The sequence below is a fragment of the Erpetoichthys calabaricus genome, chromosome 8 (assembly GCF_900747795.2).
Source record: "Erpetoichthys calabaricus chromosome 8, fErpCal1.3, whole genome shotgun sequence".
Classification (NCBI taxonomy): Eukaryota; Metazoa; Chordata; class Cladistia; order Polypteriformes; family Polypteridae; genus Erpetoichthys; species Erpetoichthys calabaricus.
In genome coordinates, this window is record NC_041401.2 from 33428666 (window position 1) to 33451015 (window position 22350).

At 34.6% G+C, this 22350-nt stretch overlaps 1 protein-coding gene across 2 annotated transcripts in view; it reads right to left on the reverse strand.

Moving 5' to 3' along the window:
• Window positions 1-22095, reverse strand: part of pkp4 (plakophilin 4) — a 320626-nt gene extending 298531 nt beyond the window's left edge. For both annotated transcript variants that reach the window (XM_028806438.2, XM_028806436.2), the window contains exon 1: window positions 21911-22095. The gene's annotated coding sequence lies outside the window, so the exon portion shown is untranslated. The remainder of the gene's footprint in view (window positions 1-21910) is intronic.
• Window positions 22096-22350: the final 255 nt, after the last annotated feature.

The following is a 22350-nucleotide window of genomic DNA, read 5'->3' on the forward strand; positions in this document are numbered from 1 at the left end:
GTAGTCTTTGTAAGGTACTGGTATCACATATCTATGATCTGCTTCTTGCAACTAAGAGGATGTGGTGTAAGTTTGCCAACTGCCCAACCAACCAAAAGCGTTACTTGGTAGGTAACCATCCAAATCAGACTATGATTCAGACCATTGTGCTGCTCTCCTTATATTGGACAAGTGTGAAACCTGCAATGATTTACTCAACTGCCATTAAAAATAACAAGAAGAATAAAAAAAAAAGTTAAAATTTAACATCTTTATCGAGTGACTTGCCAAAGTAACAATGGCTTTTATTGCCAATTAATATGGAGTTAATTGGGGCCAAAATAGATACATACTACACATCTTAAACGTATCCATGTAGCAAAATGAAATTAAATTCAAAGAAGAATTGTAGTTTGATTGGCAAAGTCTAAGGTTGAAGGAGGGGAAAAGATTATGTTTGTTATGTTATTCTCTCGAAACACAGGAAGAAACATTGCCTTTCAACATTCATACACTCAGATGGGAACTAACAAAAGCTGTAAAGCTGAGTCATTCCAATTTAATTCAACAATTTAAAAAAAAAAAAAAAAAGTTTTATGAAGTTTGCCAAATTAATTACACCTACCTCCCTGGACCCACAATTATTTTTGGTTTATTTGAACAAAAAAAATCTGTTTCTGATGTTGTCATTTAGAAGCTTTAACCTAGAAGCTACATGGCTCATCTACAACTCTCTGGAAAACTTAAGTACTTTGTAATGGTCAACTTTAACTTTATCTAGGTTTCCTGTTTTCAAGGTCTACATTCCTCACATGAACTATAATTTTTTTTTATTTTACTAGTTTTGTTATTAAAAAAAAAATGAAGGGCATATGAATGGATACTACTAACATAAAAATAAGCGGTTACTTGGTGCCTGTTATGTGAAAAACACCTCAAAAGTGTTCAAGCTTTAAAAAAAAAAAAAAAAATGCAGTTTTAAAGCCTCAAAAAACATGTGAGAAGAGGGGGAAAGGAGTTGTTAATCAAGGTGGTTTAGGAGCTACAGGGCTCTGAACCTAAGGAAAAATAAACTGAAACAACAGTTTCTACAGTGACGAAAAGTGCCTCTGTCTCAAAGAGATATTAAAAAAAATGTATTCAGCACTCTGAAAGGTAATTGTAATTCATATGCCAAGTTTTATCGACTTTAAAATTGGAGGTGCAAAGGTAATTTGTTGAATTAAAATGAATGACCCAACAGACATATATCCTCACAACAGTTGATTCACACCTCACTATTAAATGTGTTTAAAATTTTCCTGCCAATCTAATCATATACAATAAAAAGAACCTGCGGCATCCAAAGTTGATAAACCGGTTCAGAAAACTGAAACATAACAGTTGTATTTGCATATGTTTTAAGCATGTACTTTTATTCAAAGTAATGCACAAATGTATCAAGACAAAATGAATATGCACATAACCTCTAAAGTAAGGTATTATCTTAAATTCAAGTTAACTGCATAAAGTATACAACACTTGAACCATTTCTAGAAAAAAGACAAAGAATTTTAAATAACTAAGAGTCTAGTGCCAAAAAGAAACTATCCAAAACCTAATTAAAAACTAAATTACATGAAATACTGAAATCACCACAACCTACTTGATTTATGCATCGTTTCAAAAAATGTGTGAACAGAACAAAATATTTTTTTATACATATATACACACAAAACCTTCTATGAAATAAAAAAGAGAAACCCAGCAGTAGTGACCTAGTGAGATTAGTATGGGAGCAAAAAATGACACCACTTGTTGTACCAGGCATGACTAACCTGCTAACTTCCAGCCTCTCAGTTACCACATAACTGCAATAGTGATCAGTGAATTATATCGAAGGTCTCACACATTTTATAGTTTTTTTTTTTTTTTTTTTTTTTACTTTTTGACTCATGTCTGAAAGGTGTTAAATAAAGATTTTTTTTGCAGAGAAAATAAAGTTTTAATGTATGTTATTCAGTCATAAAGTTTGATCTAATAAGTCTTACTTACTGTGTTAAGTGGTCAGTGGATGGAAACAGATAACCAATAACACTTTTCCTAAGTGGCTGATCTTCAGTCTTTTTCAAAAATTTAAAATGGGCTCCATTTTTGTAATAGTGGAAGGGAGCCAGTTCTACCACTGCACTGCAGTGCAAGTGCCAAGAGAGAGAAAACATTTTCTGACATCTGGCTGTGAAATTATCTGACATCATAGAGACCAAGCAATCTTCAAATAAAAGCAGTCCAGAGCTGTAGTTAGAGTGTCTACTTTTGTTTTATAATTTCTTAAAGACTAATGTACTAATACTTCAGTTTTGATATATAATTAACATCCATCATATTATTGACCAGCCTATGTCAAAGTTGTAATTTAAAACATAATGCACCTCCTAATAACTCAGCTTTAATATAAATAATATAAACTGTTCAAAATAAATAATATGTAATTAACTGTAAGTTGTTACAATAATGGTGACATAAAAGGAAGAAGCAAACACAGTCATTTAAAAACTGCATTCAAGTTATAAACCAAGTGCTGTGCTATGTAACATTAAAGACACTGAAGAGGTATGAAGGCCTTTCATTTTTCCTATTACACAACAAAAGACAAGCCTTAAGTATTTCCAACAGGCTTGCTTTAAATTACACCTAGAATAGAAAAATCATTATTGGTACAGGTCAGTCGGGGTGCCTAGAAAGTACTAGACTGAACAAAATAAAAAAACACTTTCTCTATTTTGTAAACTGTACATTAATACATTAACAGAAGTTATAAAAAAAAAAAAGGCATAATAATTTATTACTTATTTTACAGAAAAAAATCATATCTAAAAATGTCAGAAAAGCACAGTTGGCACACCCATGGGAGGGGCTATCTCTTATCCAAACAAGTTTGCACTCCATCATGAATTCTTAAAACAACTGTATACTTCAAATGTATGTGTTTTTGATCACATAGTTGGTGTACGTATTTAGTTCTCAGACTCGAAATAATTCAAGCCCAGTGAATAACATGTTTTTTGTCCATGCGCTTCAATCTATCTGACATCAGCTATTTTGAAGTGCTTTCATACCCAAATATTAATCTAGAAGTGATGTTCATGCACTGTCACCTTAACAGTTATACTGCTATATTGCTTTTTTTTTTTTTTTTTAAATAATTACAACTTTGTTCAACTTTACAAGTGAATACCTGTTTGGCATGGTCTGCAATTGTAGCATTGCTTCTAACTAAAAACTAGCAAATGTGATGAACTTGTGAGTACGACACCAACATTTGTGTTGGTCAATTTCAATAATGATTGTTTACGTTCAAGAAAGATTTAGCATATATTTGTTGTTTGTTATACCTCACGCAATACAAAAGTTGCACTAATTAAGAAGAAGTTTGTGCTAACTATAGTGTGGCAAACTGAGAGGTTTTATTTTTAAAAATGAAATCAGTGTAACTAAATGACGAAGTACAGTTTTGAGTTAAATGAGTAAAAGGCCTTCAAATACAAATCAGTTTTTCACATATACACTTTTGACAGGTAATTCACAAAATTTTTGTAAACTATTTAAGAACAAAGGCACTTTTTCTTACCCCCAGGCTATAAATCTGCACTCAAAAGTTACTAGTTTAACAATTTTGAAATATCAGCAGGTCAAAAAAAACAAAACAAATGAATCATGGCAAGCCAGGCCAATTATAACATTTCACAGTTGACTATTGCCCGATTATGCAACCTGCTTATCCAGTTTAGAACTGCTAGTATATTACAAGGCAGATTTAACCACACACTCATATGCATACAGAACCAGTTTTGAATGTCAATAAAAATAATAAATACATCCATTGGAACATGAAAGAAAGATTTAAACAGACACAGGAAGAATGTACAAACTTCCTATGGTAATAGACAGTGAAGTTAACCACAGCAGTCTAGCAATTCAATAATGCTCATTTTACTGTATTGCAACATCTGCTTTGACTGGGTTTACCTGGCAAATCAAAAGTCACAAGCACCCAAATACTGGGCATAAATATCAAAAATAAACCAAGTTTTTGCCATCTTATTTTACCCCAAGTCCCTATACAAATTAACCTGCACTTTTACCCAATCAAGACTAAAAACAATTAAATAACAAGCAGCAGAAACATTAAAACGATACAGACTTACAAGACAAATAACACAATCAATAAATAATAAATGTATACTGTGCAGGAATTGCAAAATAAACTTGAAGTGTATCAGCATTTAGTTTGGGACATCTGAAGGAAGCACTGATTCATTAACTCAGGTTCCCCAGTTGCCTCCTTTAAGGCAGAGAGATATAACCATAAACATTTTGTTAGAAATACTGTTACTCATATCATCATTAAAACTGTTCAGGGTAACTATATTAGCTTGTATATCTTTCTTTACTTAGACTTTAGGTACAAGATTGATACAGGAAATCTAAAACAGACTTTGTCCAACAGATAAACCATCAGGGCCACATTGGGCCTATTTTCAAATTTTAGATACAAAACATTCATATTTAAGGGTGGATGAAGAACTTGTAACTCCAGTGTAATTACTGTTTACTGAACTAAAACTCTAGGCCTCAACCCCTATTGCCACTTAACAATCTGACATCACCTTAACAGTACACTGCTTCAAAGAGGAAGGGTCCAAATACCCAACATGAAAGAATTAAGCTGTTTTACAATTTTAATGTACAAATAACATTATTTAGTGACTTGCTGACTGAGTAACTGCAATAATCTCTGTGTAATTAGAGCATCTTTGACAGTGATCTAACCTTTGTTATAGGAAATGCTTGAAGTACTACCCTTCCACATCATCAAGGATAAACTGAATTGTACTGAAATGTAACCAGCTTGTTATTTATTTGTTTTCATCTTCAGGTCAACATCTAGTTAAGTCAAAACTACCCAAATGTCCTTGTTGTCACCACCCGTTTAACTGCCATTTTCAGGTTTACCTTGGTTAGACAGATGTCTTCCAAAAGCTATTCATTCACTCTACACTATCCTAGGATGAGAATCATTGTTCTCATGAAATCTTCAACCCTCCCCCCACCATCTTAGGCATGCCTTTCCCTCACCATCACAATGAACCTCTTCACCTAATAATTGTCCACCTGTTATTCCACATACTAAAACCACCACAGTTTGTTTCTCTTCTGCATTCACCATCTTCTCACTCTGACACAAAACATATCCATATGATCATTCTCATCTTCATTTTTACATAGGTTTTGCTTCATGTTTGCCTTCATCATTTTAATCTCACTGGCATCCAGCATACTACTCCTCACACAGCTTTCATAAGGTTTTCCCACCAACAGAAGAGAGACTTCTTTAAACGTCAGCATGGAAGACACTTACTTCATGCACCTCTCAACCATACCCACTCCTCCGTCTGGACTGAAGCTCTCACTTAAGTAGAACTACTTTCTGAAAATCAAATCCATTGCCAAATTTCTGACATCTAAGTTTATATTTTCTTCTTCTGTATCACTTTGCACACTTTCTACAAACAAATGTCACACTTGATACCTGCAGACTACCCTTCAAAACAAACACATTTTTTACATGCCCAGTTCTGTCAACTTGTAAATTTACTGTTATTTGTTATCTATGTGAGATACAACAAAAATGTTGTTGCTGAGGCCTAATGTGTGTTGTCAATGAACTCTGAAAGTTTATTTCTCAAGAAATGTAAAAGCTGTCTTCAGGCACTATAATATATATTTGTTTAGCTTTATATGTTACATTTATCTTATTTCAGCACACCCCTGATAATATATAACTAAATATTTTTGAAGCCTACAAAAACTGTTTCTGATTCACATTTATTTAACTACTTAGTTGAACTACTAGGTTGGAATTAACAAAAAAGAGCCTGCTATTAAAATTTGAACAAACAATTTAAAATAAACATCAGTGTCAAAAGCTTCAGCTTACTGTAATAACCAATACAAAATAAAAAAGCATTACATTTATTACAAAAAGTAAAGAGGATATATAGGACTACTTTAAAGTAGTGTGTGCCTTGTGCTAAGTGCCTGAGGATACAGAGTTAAAGGGACCTTTTTGACACTGCTGCTTAATTTGCAATTTTCAGACAAACTTATTTAACTCCACATCAACTGCATAGTTGAGTATTTTTTAATATTTTTTCAGTTATAAAAATATAAAGTTTCAGTGTAGCGATTACTGTAACTGATTCTTCTACTGCAGAAATGATATATAGTGGCAGAAAACATCACTATACAGTTTGCCCATCCACCACTGAACACATATGTGCATTATGCCCATGCAATTTCATGCAGTTGCCCATTAAACTAACATGCACTTCTTTGCAATATGGGAGGAAAACCTAGAGTGCAGGCAGCACAAGGAAAAAACACCAATTCACAACAAAATTGTATTAGGCTGGGGACTGAAGCTTGAAGCTGTTATGACTATATCACTAATCACTGACCCATAGTGCCAGACTTTATCAAAGCAGACACAAATACTAAAAAGTTAATTACTATTATTTATATTGTATTCAGCAGCAGCAGTATTTAAGAAGAAAATTCTGTTGGCGTGATTTATCTCTAAAAACAGCCTCTCCATTCACGCTGGGCTATATTAACATAGTATCTGGAGACTGTTCCCACACACTTTAAAACCAACAGCTATGCACAGTATGAAGAATAATGTGCAAGGCATGAAAAGAAAAAAAAAAAAAAAGACTACAATAATCTTTAATTTTATTCTCACCACAGAATGAACTTGCTGAGCTCACTGCAGTTTTCTGTAACACTTGATTCCAAGATCCAAGGGTTTAAGGGAATATAAACATTGTCAAAATGGTTATTTATACAGATTTTAATATACCAGATTATGTCAATGGACCTGTATAATTGGCATTCTTGAAAAATAACCCAAGAGCTTGTGCTTTTAGATGCACTGAATTATTGGACAATTGACATAATTTTTCTTTATGATGAGATGTAAAGAGTACAGAGACATCAGAAGCAACGGGATAGGCTTTACAACCTGAAGTGAAATCATTTTTCAGGCAACCTAACATTACATAAAATAAAAAGCTTTTCAAATAACAGCATGTGGGAAATGGTGCAACAACATTACAAGTTGCATCTCGAGTTTACAAATCCCAAAAGAACTGTCAAACTGCATTTCCTTTTACGCTCAGTACTAGTAACACTCCACCAGGGATCTTAACAGGCATTTAATAAAAGTTCTCAGCTATGGATAGGGTGGTGAGTACTTTTAACACTTATTATTTCCCCCCTTCTTTGAGAAATGTTTAACTTTTACAGACAGATATGGTATTAAACACAAATGTTCAGAGTATGTTTTATCCATTCATTTCATAAATTCTTGTTTTTTTCCCCTCATACAAGGAGATAGTCCAAGCAGCATTAGTCACAAGGCAGGACCAAAACCTAAAAGAAACAGGCATTCTTGCCACAATCATTTACAATGTGAGATTTTTAATATTCCAGTTAGTCTAACATCTGCCTCTTGGGGAGGTGGGAAGAAACCAGGATACCTCCCCCAAACTATGCGACTCTTCAATTCCACCCAGGGGTAAACGTTAACATTATAAAAAGTTATTGTCTGTTTTTACCTGCATTATTATCAATCTTTAATTTAATATTGTTTTTTTGTATCAGTATGCTGCTGCTGGAGAATGTGAATTTCCCCTTAGGATTAATAAAGTATCTATCTATCTATCCATCTACATATAGCAAATGCGGCACCAGTGAATGGGCCAGGAATTAAAATTGGCCCCAACAGTTGAGGCAGTGGTAGCCACCATGCTACCATTTATGTGAATGTAGTCTATACAGTAAACCAGTATACAGACGGAGATGGGAAAAGAAAAATGGTATGTTTGAACATTCAAAAATCAGATGGAATACTGCTTCAATTGGTTGTCTACAAAAAATTTAAATACTTGGCCGCAGTAAGCTCTTTATTCCTAGTAATATCCAGTTAATTAAAATGTATGCCAAATGTATCATACATTAGCATAGTGCACTTGTTATAGCAAGCACAAATTAAGCAAGTTGATTTTATCTTGTGCTAGTCGAGCATATCTAATCCCAGAAAACTATCTGTTTTCTAACTTGGTACTATGAAGGTGCATAATGAAAAATGTTTACTCTCAATTTTAAAGGGTTGCTCGAAGTACTAATTACAAACAAGTGTTTAGCAAAAAACATTTGACATGTATTAAGCCATGAAAACACATGGCTCAAACTTAATTATGTTTTTATCCAAGGCTTAAAATCATTATTCCAAAATTTTAAAAATAATACTGGCACCTTTAGAGCAACCACTCTATGATGCTTTTAGCATAGGATTTATAAATATGTATGCATTGCTATTAGGTTTCAATGTCATCTGTAGTACTTAAGAAGCTCATTATTTCTGTAAGATTTCCTTATTATTCTTCTTTTACTCTGTATCACAGTCATCATAATAAACACACATCAAATTTTATGAAAGTACAGTCTGCCATGTCCACCAAAAAAAAAAAAAAAAAAAAAGTTACAGTTAACATAGTTTACCCTGTATTTGGCATCAGAATCTGAATTGGTGGCAGATTACAGAAAAAACTGGGTTAATGTTCTGCTATGACTGGGACAATACTGGAATTTAATGCACACCAGCATGACTCAAACTGTGCTTTTACGTGAATATCCATGGTAGCTATCATGTTTATGACTTCATAAAACACAAATGCAGACAATAATTCATAAATAAAAAGTTTAAATACTAGTTTGTAGTATGTCAGGTTTCAATACAACAGGTGTTATACATGGCAAGTTTCTCATTCATCCAATTTTTAGGAGACAAACCTTTTGAAATAGAAACTATTGCAGCTGTGGTTACTCAGGAATACTCCCCCCAAAAATGACATTTTCTTTATTTGTTATTTACCACATGTAGTTTGTAGTGGTGGTAGAGAAACATTGTTAATCTCATTTTTCATTGTTTAATAGTCATATAGTCCAGGCTTTAGTTTAAAGTTTATGATGTGCATGGATTATTCCAAAACTATACGTTTTACATTATTTCAGAGTAAAAAAAAAAAAAACGAATTGTTAATTGACACATGGATTATGCAACACGAGGTATGCAAGATTTTGTTTCTCTTTTATGCATGGATTTTTTCACATTGTTTGCCATTGTACAGCATTGGCCACTATTGGCTTTGATTATATCATACACATTTTTCTTTCCATTCAGAATGAGATCATGAGAAATTTTTTCTTCAAACTACATGACGTAAGTAACATACAAAAATCATTTTTGGATGGAATGTTCCTTTAAGAAACACCATCTGTCTAAATGCATTAGCATTTTGCTATACTCAAAAAATAAAATGCCTTATTTCTGCCACACAGTAAACTTTAGCATTGCTACATATATTTCTGGATCTGTACAATGGGTAAAAAAAAAAAATAGTTCAATTTTAAAATATCCTAATGAGGCATTATAATGAAATATATAAACACTCCACCCAATGCACTGCTTTTTCTCCAGTCTCTGTTAAAAAAATACCATAATGTTTTATTAAAAATCAAAAAAAATAAATCTTGGCTGTCATCTATGGGGGAAAAAAATCAACTTTAACCTATCAAAAAAGCCAAACCCTAACTGACAAATATTCTGAAACATTCCACCTAAAATAATTAAACTCATCCATACAATTTTCAAATCCGCTTAGCCTGGGCAGCATGATGATGAAGCTGAAGTCTATCCCAGCAAACATTGAACATAAGGCAAGAACGATCCCTGAACAGGGTACCAGTTTTTTGCAGGGTATAAATAAACCCATACTCTTTCAGTCTTACTGTATAAAAATTAGACACATGGTCTCAAGATGTTGGGGTTCAGCTTAACAAAAAAGAGGTGATAACTGATGAATAGAAATACTTCGAATGTTGCCTGTAATTCATTCACATTTGTAAAGATTTTCATTCTTAAAAGTTTACATTTATTAACCTTTCTGTGAGTAAATTTTCTTTGCAATACTAACCTGTCAAGAAAACTGGAAGATATCCGTTAGTAGCCAAGTGTAGTCCCTGAACTGGTGTACTTATTAAAGCAGGCACAAAAGTAGTAGACAGTTTCTTTCTTTTGTGTGAAGTCTGCATGTTTGTTTGACCAGGGTGAATGTGTGTGTACATGTGTGCTGGAGTATCCTGTACTTCAACTTTCATTATTTACAATGTTAGCTGTTGCCTAATGCAAGCTACTCCTGGAAAAGGCTGTTATTGAACACAAGAAAAGCAAACTTAAAAATATATGGTTGCACCAGTGCGGTTAGTATTATTTTACTTTGAAACTTAGAACAGCAGGGACGAAAATAAATTCACCTCAATTTAATTTAATAAGTGATTTTTAATAAGGTGACAGGCTTCCACATATTTTAAAATAATACAATAATAGTAAAAATAAATTGCAAAATAATCTGCAACACAACATATTACTTACATAGAAATACACAATTTGTTGTTCACTTTGGGAGTCTCCCCACAAAGAAAAAAATGATCTTGAGAATATGCAGCTTCAGAGAAAATAAATCAATTACCACTACTGTATAGTATGCAACTATGAAAAAATGCAGATTAAAAAGAAAAAGAAAAAACCTCAAGCACAAATGATAGAAAACAAAAAAAACATTGTCATATGATCTCATTACATAGCTACCTTAACCAGATCCATGACAAAAGCATTACTTTGCCTTTATATTTTATTGATCAATCACAAAAAATATCATTTTAACTTAATACTTTATAATGCACTTGAACCATCTAATTAACCTATTTTTCGACTAACCACAGTAAATTATATTTGAATACTGTTCATTTCGTAAAGTTGCCCTGGTCATTTACGTGGATCAAGTTGGTATAACCAGATAAAGTAATTCCAGATCTTGCTATAGTTGCCATTGGGGCTTTACTATAACAAATAAAGTTGTACAAATGTACACTTAATACCCAGAATCATTAACCTAACGTTCAAAAATGTACTTACTTTAAATTTGAATATTCAAATTTAATTTGTTGGCTAATTTGGCAACCCTACAGTATTCATGGGGATTATGCTGAAAAATACAATTCTTTAGTTTAACCGGTGTTTCTTTTCACAGGTCAGGAAAAATAATTTTGATCAACCGTCAAATGTTCATTAAGCACAGTATGCCTCTTCCATGACATACCACACAACTTTATTCCAAAAAAGATATATAAGCTAAGTTCTTTAAAAAATATTTATTGATTTTACTGTTTCAGAATGAAATGGATAATCTGTATTAGATCTATTATATTCACTCAATTGTTATATTTAAATTGATATTCTACATTATGTTTATGAATATACATGTACACAAGACAGAGCTTCCTTGCCCTATGGAAATGTTTAGAGATACAGAATTTTAATCAAATAAATAGATCCTTTATGGATATAAGCTTCAAGTAACTATCTGAAAAGAACTCAAAGAGACCTTTCCAGCACTACACGATATGTATAACATACACAAGGCCTTGAGTAACATCAACACACAATTCCATGAGTACACATCTAATATCTGAGATGGGTAGTGCAATAAATACGATGGAAGATGAAAGATGCAGTCCAAAAGATGAGAAAGACTACAAAAAAGGTAATGGCAGTTCAGCAGTAATGTGAACTAACTCAGTTAAAATTATTCTCTTTCTACTTTCTCGTATACGAAGTATAGGGAAAGTATTGTAATCATCCAAGGATTCGATGTTGAGATTTTGATGAATCTCAACATTTTAGACCTCCCTGCATCCAAAAATACCATTTTTGGAATTATGTTTGTGTCTGTCTGTATGTGTATAAACACGATAACTTCAGCATGCTTTCACTCAGGTCAACCAAATTTTGCATTCTAGTATTAGATACAAAACATACACTTCTAACAACTTATGGGCTATCTCCGTTAACCGGAAGTGGTACTTTAGCTTTTACTTACGCAGCTGCAGAGTCCAATTTATTCAACTTTACTTTTAGAATTATTGTTCAATATGATTAATTTGTTGTTGATGGTTCTTTAATGTACATAATATAAAAATGTAATCATTGTCTTGCTGTTTACTCATCAAACATCACTCCCCATATCTAAATATATGAGAAAGTCTAGGGGGAGACCACTCCCAATTTTTTTGTATTTTTACCATGCTACCAAAAACAAACACCTTCTACTACTTTGTTACCGTCCCCTCTTCAAGTGTGCCTTACACATTTATCAGTTACAAACAATCAGCACATTAATCATTTACTTAATTGTCCCCAACTACTAGTATGTGACACTATGGTCCTTGAGAAACCAAGCTTAAGATCTTTGAAATGACAGTTATGTAGTTTGAAATCCCAAGCAACTCCGTCAAATCAGGCTGTGATTCAGCCTTATGGAATCAAACAGTTTGTCTTAAGTCAAAGAGTTGAGATTCCTGTGTGTGTGAGAGTTAACAAACAATCAGAGCTCAGCTATAAGTAAAAATGCATATAAAACTGGCACAAGTAAAACAAATAGATGAGTGGTTTGGATTGGATTGTGAAAGCAGAAGGCAGACCTTCTGCCTGATGCCTCATGTTTGTCATACCAAGACAAAATGGAAAAAGTCATGACACTGAATGAAATACAGGTACTGGAAAAGTACAGATAACCCCAAATGTTAAAATAGTGATGTAGCAGTCCATAAATATTGAAAACAACATGTTAAAAAAAATATACGAAGTGCAACACTTGGCAAAAGGGCAAATGGGTGTGATATCCCACTTAGTATATAGAATAATATCTATTCTCTCAGGCCCAGAGCTGCCATTAAGACATTCTATGCTGTTTGTATTCTGTATTCTTCAGGTGTCAATTCCTGCTTTAACTCATTTGGTCAATAAAGTTGCCATTTTTGTTACTTTTTTATCTTCTATGTTTTAGTTATTATCTGAACATGGACAGATGCCAAGAAAGTTCCATCTTATCACATTTAACAAGTGTTTACTTAAAATATGATAAAATGCAAAGATGGAAGGAAAAACTGGATTTTTTTATGAACAATTCATCCAAGATTCCAAAGCTGCCTAAGGGTAAGTTTGTTTAACAATTAGCAGCCAAAATATTCCAAATGCAAAGTGTCCGGAAAACAAAAATCATCTGTATAACAGGGTCAGAGTCAATGTTCTTTCTTTCAAACAATTTTCTTGCAGAAATTGCTAACATTGTAGTCAAGGCGGAATAATCTGGAAGAAAACAAAGGAAACTGTAATCATGGGAGATGTGGAACAGTGACACACATAATTACAAAACTGAGGGAGATACTGTATAAAGGCAGCAAAATAAAATAATAATTGAGAGGCCTCAATACTAAGATTAGTCCTAATCTTGCATTGCACTTGCACATCGCATATTAAGGAACTTGCTGTTGACTGACCAGATATAACAATTAAAACTAGATACTTATAAAATAATGACAAAAAAGGGTAATGAATGAACAATCTAAGAGGATAAGACACAAGCATTTCAAGTAAATCATACCTTAAATTAAAAAAATAAATAAATAATAATAAAAAAAACACACAATTTGTACCCAAGAAGTGATATGTAGGTACACATGTTCGAATATTCAACTACTGCCTACTTTCAATAAACCGTTCGAACACTCCTAGAGTAAAACAACAATTTCTTTTTTATATCAAGCGTTTTTCACATTATTGCATTCCTCAAAGCACTCAATAGTCCACTAACAGAAGTAGAGAAAGTGAAACATACAAAAGCACAAGTTGACAGTGCATACCTTAAAGCTACACAAGCACTAATTGCCTCTCATATAGCTGCCAGAGAATTAGTAAAACTAGCATATTTGTATATCTACCTTTTATGTTTCAGTTTATTTTTCCTTACTATGGATGTAAAGGTTTAATTATGCAAGTTAAACCAAGCACACATGATTCTGGACAATGGTTGCAGTAACGACTTTATCTGGCATATCTCCAGATAATAACTGGTGCAAAGTTATCTTCCCTCCAGATATTTGTGAAATACTTAACACATGAATGAAGGACAGAATGAAGGATGAACAGAAACAAGGAAGTCAAGCCTCCAGTAGTAGTAGAATATTTAAAACAAGAAATTCCCATGCAATTAATAACATGGATGAATAAAAAATTATAATGAAAACTCTGTCCTTGAAATATACACAATTCCCAAAAGAGGAGTCTGAAATTTGTAATTTGGGAAAAGGATGTCTGGTTTATCCAAGACAGTTTGTGTCCCTCACAAGCCTCAATACAAAATGTCTTCAAAGTGATGGAAGGAATTTAACACTTTGTACAATTCAAAGCCTAGCTTCAGTCCCCGTGGGCTTCGGATAGAACATGAGCAGATTTCCTCCATGTGTCACAAAAGACAACTAGATGAGACCTGGGTTTAAGAAAGGCAAACAGGAAGTCTACAAATCCTTATTATAACTGGAGGAAGGAAATGTTGATAAAAAACAATCAATGATAAGCCCAAGCAGAGGCCATTAAATCAATGTTCTCATTAACATGAAAAATGCCATTATCTCTTAGCATATTGGCTAAGGTGTTCACTGCTGATGCTTAAAAGGTTCTTTAAAGTGGGGATTTACAGGGTTCTAAAGAATAAAAGGAAAATCAGAATAAGAGCGGTTGTTTTCCGTTTGCATTAATGTGAACCTCTTGAGGCCATGTCACTTTATAAGACTTTCCTAACAATTTTCAGTTGTAGCCTTCATTTACATAATCTTAGAGAGTCAGAGGCAGACACCACTCCTGTGAAGACACAAATGAACACTCATCCGGAAGTATAATTTATAGAATGCAGCAACTTGGAAGATGAAACGTGTACATTTTGGACCTCATAACCAGAAGTGAAGTTCATCTGTAGGATTTTTCGGGTTTTACGTACCAAAACAAGAGGAAAAAAAGAAAAAAGGGACAAGATTGACGCTGAACTCACCGCAGTTGTTAACCTTTCATATAGCAACAGTTCTGTCAAGCAGCACGCTACTGGCTGTCAGAAAAAGGGAAAAGCAGAACTGTGCTAAATTAGATATGCCAGCATTTTTCACTTATGTAAACTGACATGATCCGGTGACAAGATCAGCAACTGCAGTTGGCACGTCTGACATGACCCACAACTAGAATCTGTATAATGCGACATCAGCTTTAGCATAAAATAACGGTCAAAGAGCTTAGGTTTAAGTGTGAATTTGAACAAATTCAGATATAGAATGATACTTTTAAGGTACCAATGTAATTTTTAAAGATCTGCTATGAATATACCTGTACGTCAAACAAAAACAGTACAGCAGGGTAGAAAATCTCTCCCAAATAAATTTACAGTCATACAGCTTCACAATGTTAATTAAGATAAAAAGCTAACCATTAAAAGTTATGAAAAGGTTGATTGTGGAAGTGATGTACAAAAACAGATCTGCAAAATAACACAGCTCTGAACAGTGTATATGGAGCAACACAATGCAAAAATCTATACAAAGTAAAACAAACCACCATTGTTTTCCAATCAATCATCAGCATTTCTCATCAAATAAGACATTATTCAAATAAATTCAAATTAATATGCCAATAGTGACATTTAATCTGACAGTCCTAATACAGATACTTATCAAATAATGATAAAAAAAACAGTAATGAATCCAACAATCTAGAAGAATAAAGACACAAGCATTTCAAGTAAATCATACCTTCAAATTATTAAAAAAAAAATCAACTTTTTGAAACAGTTAAAAAAAAAAATCAACTTCTTGAAACAGTTTCTTTTTTGTAAAAATGTCACGTGCAAGTCACAAACTGATCAAGAACATGCTACCAAAAACACTACAGGATACACTTTGGAATAAAGATACCCATGCACACTAGGTCAATTCATTGGCACCAATTAACAAAGTACTGTATGCAAGTCGTAAAGGATAAGTTTGATATTTTTCAAGTTGAAAGTATTTCTTTTGAATCAAGATACATATTCATTTTCCACATCAAATTGTGCTCTGAAGTGAAGCTTTTTTTAAATAAATTACAGAAATATTCCTAGTCTGCTCTTATGTTTTATAATTGAGGTGAAGTGTACCTAGGTCCCTTCACTTATTTTTATAAACTTATCCTTTAAGATTATGGTAGCACTTGTAAAAAACCATGTGGGTTCTAGGGAAAGCAAACAAGTCCTCACAGACAGTGGCTGGACTCAGAATGCATCCAACTGTCCCTATATAAGATTAGCCTTAGATAAAAACAAATAGCTTTTTATTTTGCTTTTTATTTTTTTAAATAATTTCAAATTTCAGTAGAGCAGCAATAATCCCATTGGGAATATACAAAAACATGCAAATGGGGAAATGTAATAACTGATTCCATTTAAAGTCAAACAAAATGCATGCAATTGCTTCTTAAAAAAAGGCTTTCACAAAATCAAAACTCTTTTCCACCAGTTTAATCAGCTGCGCCTTTTTGCTCCTAAATGGCTCTGATCAAAATAACAAAGGCAAACAACAAAGTTTTGACATTTAGATATATAGTATAAAGGAACCAAGAAATCATTGCTCAACAAGGCACTGGGATTAGATACCCATATACAGGACACTGACTTCCATAGAAGCACAAAAATACTTTAAAAAGAAATGCCATCTTCCTCTCACTGCAACAATTACCATGATTTATCTTCGTCCTCATCAAAGTGCAACGATGCATAACAAAAACACTAGGGTGATCCTTTCTGATTACATAATATAAACAAACTTAGCTATTGTACTTGAAACATTAATGGAACATTTACTATGTGTAAAATGATGGTGTCAACAGGTAGAAGTTACTTTGAGAATCCCAAAAAATTTAAAAAAAAAAAGCTCTTCTCCATTTATTTAAGCTATTTTTAATTTAGAAAATACAAACATAATTGTTTCAGACACTGTGCATTTCAAGATCAAGTGTGGCTTTCCACTCACAATTGCAGCATACCAATTATACTTTGGCAGTGGATGCTCACATGCCTCATTAGCAAAGCTATGCCCTGGACCCAAATCAAAACTGAAATATAATAATTCTTCGTAATTATTACTGCGTTAGCTGCACAAGTGCCCCCTGCTTCCAGTTCACTGATCAATGAGATCACAAACATGCCAGATGAATGTAAAGAAATGGCATTAGTATTCAGCTTTGATTTCAGCACAACATGAAGTCTTCAAAAACTGTAGGGGTGGCAAGTTTATAAAAACCATGACTGGTTACCAATGCCACTGGCCACACAGTCGAAGGTAAAATGATGCAATTTTGTTAAGTTACAGACAACATTCAAACAGATTTAAGCATTTTATACTTATTGATATAAACACAAATGAGCTTTTGAATTTGAACTTAATACTCTATGAGATATGAACAAATAATGAAGTAACAAAATTATGCAGTCAAAATAAAATCAGCAGGACCATAACAATGCTCTTTTAGGGATCTGTGGTGGCATGCTTATAACTCACGCATGTAAAGCTATGAATGCTGCAACTGGTGCAAACCTAAGGTCAATGCTATGGGCAACTGCTAAACTGTATGGTGAAAGAGTAATCTACATAACAAAGGGAGAGCAAATAGGTTCTGAAAAGCAACAGCCATTTACAGATGAGAGAAATTACCTGTCTTTTTATCTTGTAAACTAGGTAGCTCACAAACACCCCTCTCTCTCAAAAAAAAAAAAAAAAAAAAACTGGTATTTTGCCACCAAACTAATCCCTACATCAAGAGAGTGAGCAAACTTTGTGATGAAAACATCATTGAATGCAGGAAGACAGTATGCATCAGATTTGTCAATGGAAGTATACTTGACATGGCGAACCGACAAGGAATTTCATAAGCACAAGTATGTAATATGCATTGATGGATTGACAATCAAGGAACATCTAGCCCAAGGCAGTCCTATGGTGTGAAACAACTAGAAAAGCATGGAGTGGGGCACAAACTGCAGATTAAGTATGGGATATAAACTTCATATGAAAGGCCATGGAATGTGGAACGTTTGCAGCACACTTAGAGTACAAGCCCTCCCAAACTCAAGATAAGCACTAAATGAGTAACTTTTTTATTGATAAGGGAGGTTTAACTAATAAACAGATAGTGCCTATTATATCAGATATCCTTACAAACGACAATTTGAGTGAAAAATAAAATATTTAAAGGACTACATTAAAACAAATTAACATCAAAAGGGAAAAATCAAAAAAAAACCAAACTCAACTTTATATAGCACATTTAGTGGGAAATTCCAAATAAAACTGCAACCTCAGAAAGGTATGTAAGTTAAGCAACTTGCCTAGTGTCACTCAGTTTGTTGATGGCAAAAAAAAAGGAAAATCTGTGACCTTGTAATTTATCAGCCTTGTAAGAAGGGGTACTTGCTGAAGAAGAACTGTATCATGTGTTAAAGATCCATCATTCACTTTTTAAGGTCCAGATGTCATGGGTAACTGAAAAAAAGTAGAATGCAAGTTCCATCTCTACCACTGTCTGCTTGCATTTCCTGTAGTCTGAGCTACAACAGTGTACAGTAAACAGTTATACTAGAAATTAATATTGTGCAAATAGATAAGGCTAGAGACAGCTGTGGGGTATGCCAGGACTAAAAATGAGCTGTACTGCAAGAATGAGTACTAGTTCTTCACAAACAACATTTACAAAACACCAACAACAGAGAGGAGCCACTTTGACCCACAATTTAACCCCACAGTATTCTTGCGGACTATGGGAAGAAACTACTGTCACCAAAATAAACTTGCAGCATCACAAAGAGTTAATGTAAAAGATACCAAGAATGTAACACAGTTAGCCATATGATCAGGTGCCAAGAAGAACCAACACTATGTCCTACATTTCTGACCTGCCTTACATTTGATGCAACATTGAAAAGGAAAAAGGTGAAAGTAAATTCTAAGACGTGAAAAACTGCAAAGCTTCAGCCATTGACCTTTCATCGTGTATTTAATAAGGACTGGAATCAAAGCACTGTTTGTCTAACTACTTATTATTAATCTTAACTATAACCTGCATGTCTGATATGGCTGTGTCTTTGACGTATATATTACTCCAAGCACACAATTGCACAGATATAGTTAAAATATAAAATATTTACACTCTTGACTTTATTATTTTAAAATACAGACTTCATGGAATTAATTTGGATTTTACTGCCATCAATTATCAGAAAAAAATTCAATGTCAATTCAAAAATGAAATTTCACCAGCTGTCCTAGAATTTAAATACAAATCAGAAAAGAACTGATTTAATAGTTAATGTCCATTACTGTAACACACTCATGTAAACAGTTACCATTACTAGTTACATAATTTATTAAAGGGCATGTTCCTGTGTAAATTTATGGTATTTTGCACTACTTTGAGTGAAATACCCCATTCTCTAGGAAATTCTCTCAATTAGTTCTTCAGTTTTGGATAAATACAACAGGAGACTGAACATTCAAAGGTAAACTCAGGATGTGGTTACTGAAAAAACAATAAATGGTTGAGTAACAAAATATCCAAGACAAAGAAAAGTCCCACAATGCACAGTAAAGTCCATTATAAATAAATTGGGTAAATATAACTCAGCTGTGCAAATCAGTACAACAGAACAATTATTTGAGCAAGGATGGCAATGGACTTAGAGACCACCAACAGGACTAATGTTTCTCAGTTAGATGAGAGAATCTGCATATGACAGTTATATGGATGCTTAACAAATCTAGAACTTGTGGGAAAGTAGCAATGCAAAAATGCCAGTGGCAGAGGGAAAAAAACAAAATAAACATTAGATCTCCAATTCAGCTGCCACAACACACGGGAGATTCTTAATGCCAATTGGAGGTCAAGTCTACGTACTTTAGAATCAAATCACCCTTTCTATGTGGAGGCTGCTCCAAGGGCAAACTGTAGCATTTCACTTAACCTGTGCAGAAGTAATCAGCAGCAATTTTCCTTGCACAACTCCAGCATAAAACAGTCAGCAGGAACACGTACTGGAAGATGCTGTTATTCAAGTCACTAACCTATTTCAAAGCCTCATTTCAGACACAGTTTGCGAGAATTAGAACCATTTGGTTCCTGAAAATGTCCTTTTAATGAATGCAATCTTATGGCTACAACAGATTGTGCAAATTATACACTATCAGCTGCCATGCCACTGTACAATTTTGCCCCTTCCCCTAAAGTGCGACCCATTCTTCATCCAACATCCACCAGACCAACATATTACACTGTCTGGCTCTTGTAGAGTGTGCCCCATGATGGACTAGCACTCTCACTAGAATTCTTTCCTGATTTGTGCACAATGTTATCAGGATAAGTTTTAAATGTTTGGCAACATTAAACAGACTAGGTCTGAGGTTATGGCATGGCACCATGTCCTTGGCCAGTTTCTGCATTGACTCCCCACAACCCTACATTGGATTAAAGGATTCAGAAATAAAGTTTAGCTGAATGTAGTTTATTAAAAAGTGTATTTTACAATGTGATTGATGTACCACTGAGTTGCTTGCTCCTTTCACACTGCATGCATGGTGCTATCTGTATGAGGTACTGTATAAAGCATAATACATGTCAAGTGCAATTGTTACCATCCGTGGTAAATCCACTACAGCAAATTAAATGTGCATTTGACGTACTTCCCGATTAAATGCAATCCTGTCAATAAAAACTGATTAAAAATAGCTGTCAAAAGTAGGAACATCATCGTCATGCCCCTTGTCGTTTACGACTGGTTTTAATTCTGTGGCGTAAGGACATCTCAAAACAAGCGCGCGTATGTAAAACTGATCTCTCGTAGAAGAAAGGCGATCCCTTTCGCGGATTGTTCCGCTAAGAAAAAAACAAAAAAACAAACAAAAAAAAAACTTAAACCATCCTGCTGAGAGGTGTGCAGTGTTATTTCAGATGGGGAGCGCACGCGGCACGCCCATCGATTTAGTACCAGGGAAGTCGAACTCCGTCTCTTCATATAAATGAAACCATTGTCTTTAAAATCGCTTATCCATCACAAGACCCATACAAACACGTTCGGCGTAAAGCTCGATAAACACAGCAGGCAGAATGATCCCTTGCTTGCAGAAATCCTGGTGCCTGCAGCATAAAACCCGCAGGACATGGCTCAATGCTTTAAATGGAACCTGAAGGACCACCTGTCAATCAGGTGAGCGCTGACAACGTGGGAATGGGCTTAAGATTTAGTTGCTGATTTTGTGTCCACAAACTTATTTAAACCTTCCTTATCGACACAAAAAATGATAAAACAACGAAAAATTAGAACGATAACACAATGGATCCACGCGGCAGTTACTGCCTTTGCCCGCAGCATTCCTCGAATTCCTCTACAGCACACACCTGCCTCGCACCGCACCACACCGCGCCGCGCCAGAAACAGCGAATGCAAAAGCCGACTCATCTAAACTGGGCAAAACACCACCAGCAGCACCGCCTGAACAACTGCTGAAAACAAGCAGGTAAAGGCGAGCAAAGTGAGGAGAAAATTTGGGCTAACCGAGCGTTTAAACAAGCTAAAGCAAACGAAGCTGAAACTACTCCCGAAAAACCAGCACTTTTTTTTTACTTTGATTTCCCCGCAAGCGTTGATTTCGAACTACCAAACGAGGAGTCACGTGAAGTCGGTCGCGCGCTCCGGATTAATAGGTACAGATCGAACCTTCAAGCCTGACACTGCTGTGACTCGCGAGTACTTAGCTAAGTCCACGAAACTCGCGTCACCGTAAAAAAATAGAAAGGAAGAAAAAAACAGTAAAGAAGAATAGGGGGTTGGCGGTAATCGAACGATTTAAAACAAGTACTTACCGTGAGGAGCAGAAGGGTCGCTATTACGACAGTCCGTGGCACCAATCGACGAGTGCCATCGAAAGGTTACAAATGTAATAACTGCGCAGGAAAAAACGACCCAGCCCCATAAGCGCGATTAGCTCGTGTCCGCAGCGCGGAACCAAGCTCGCTCCCCCTCCATCTCCCTCTCTCTCTCTCTCTCTCGGGTTTTCCACCCGGGAGCTAAGCAAGTCATTACGTCACCACAGCCCAGCCTTCCAGGTTCAAACTCCATTGGGCTAGCGTCAAAAAGGTGGGAAATCCATTGGCTCGCCTTCCTGCCAAACTGGCCAATTAAAGCGAAGGATTGCGTTGCCATAGTTACACGTGTTGTGCTCCGCTAAGCCTCTACCTTGACCGAATAAGAGAACGCGTCGAAGAAGGTAACGAAACGAGACTTAAAGTTTAAATGCAGCGTG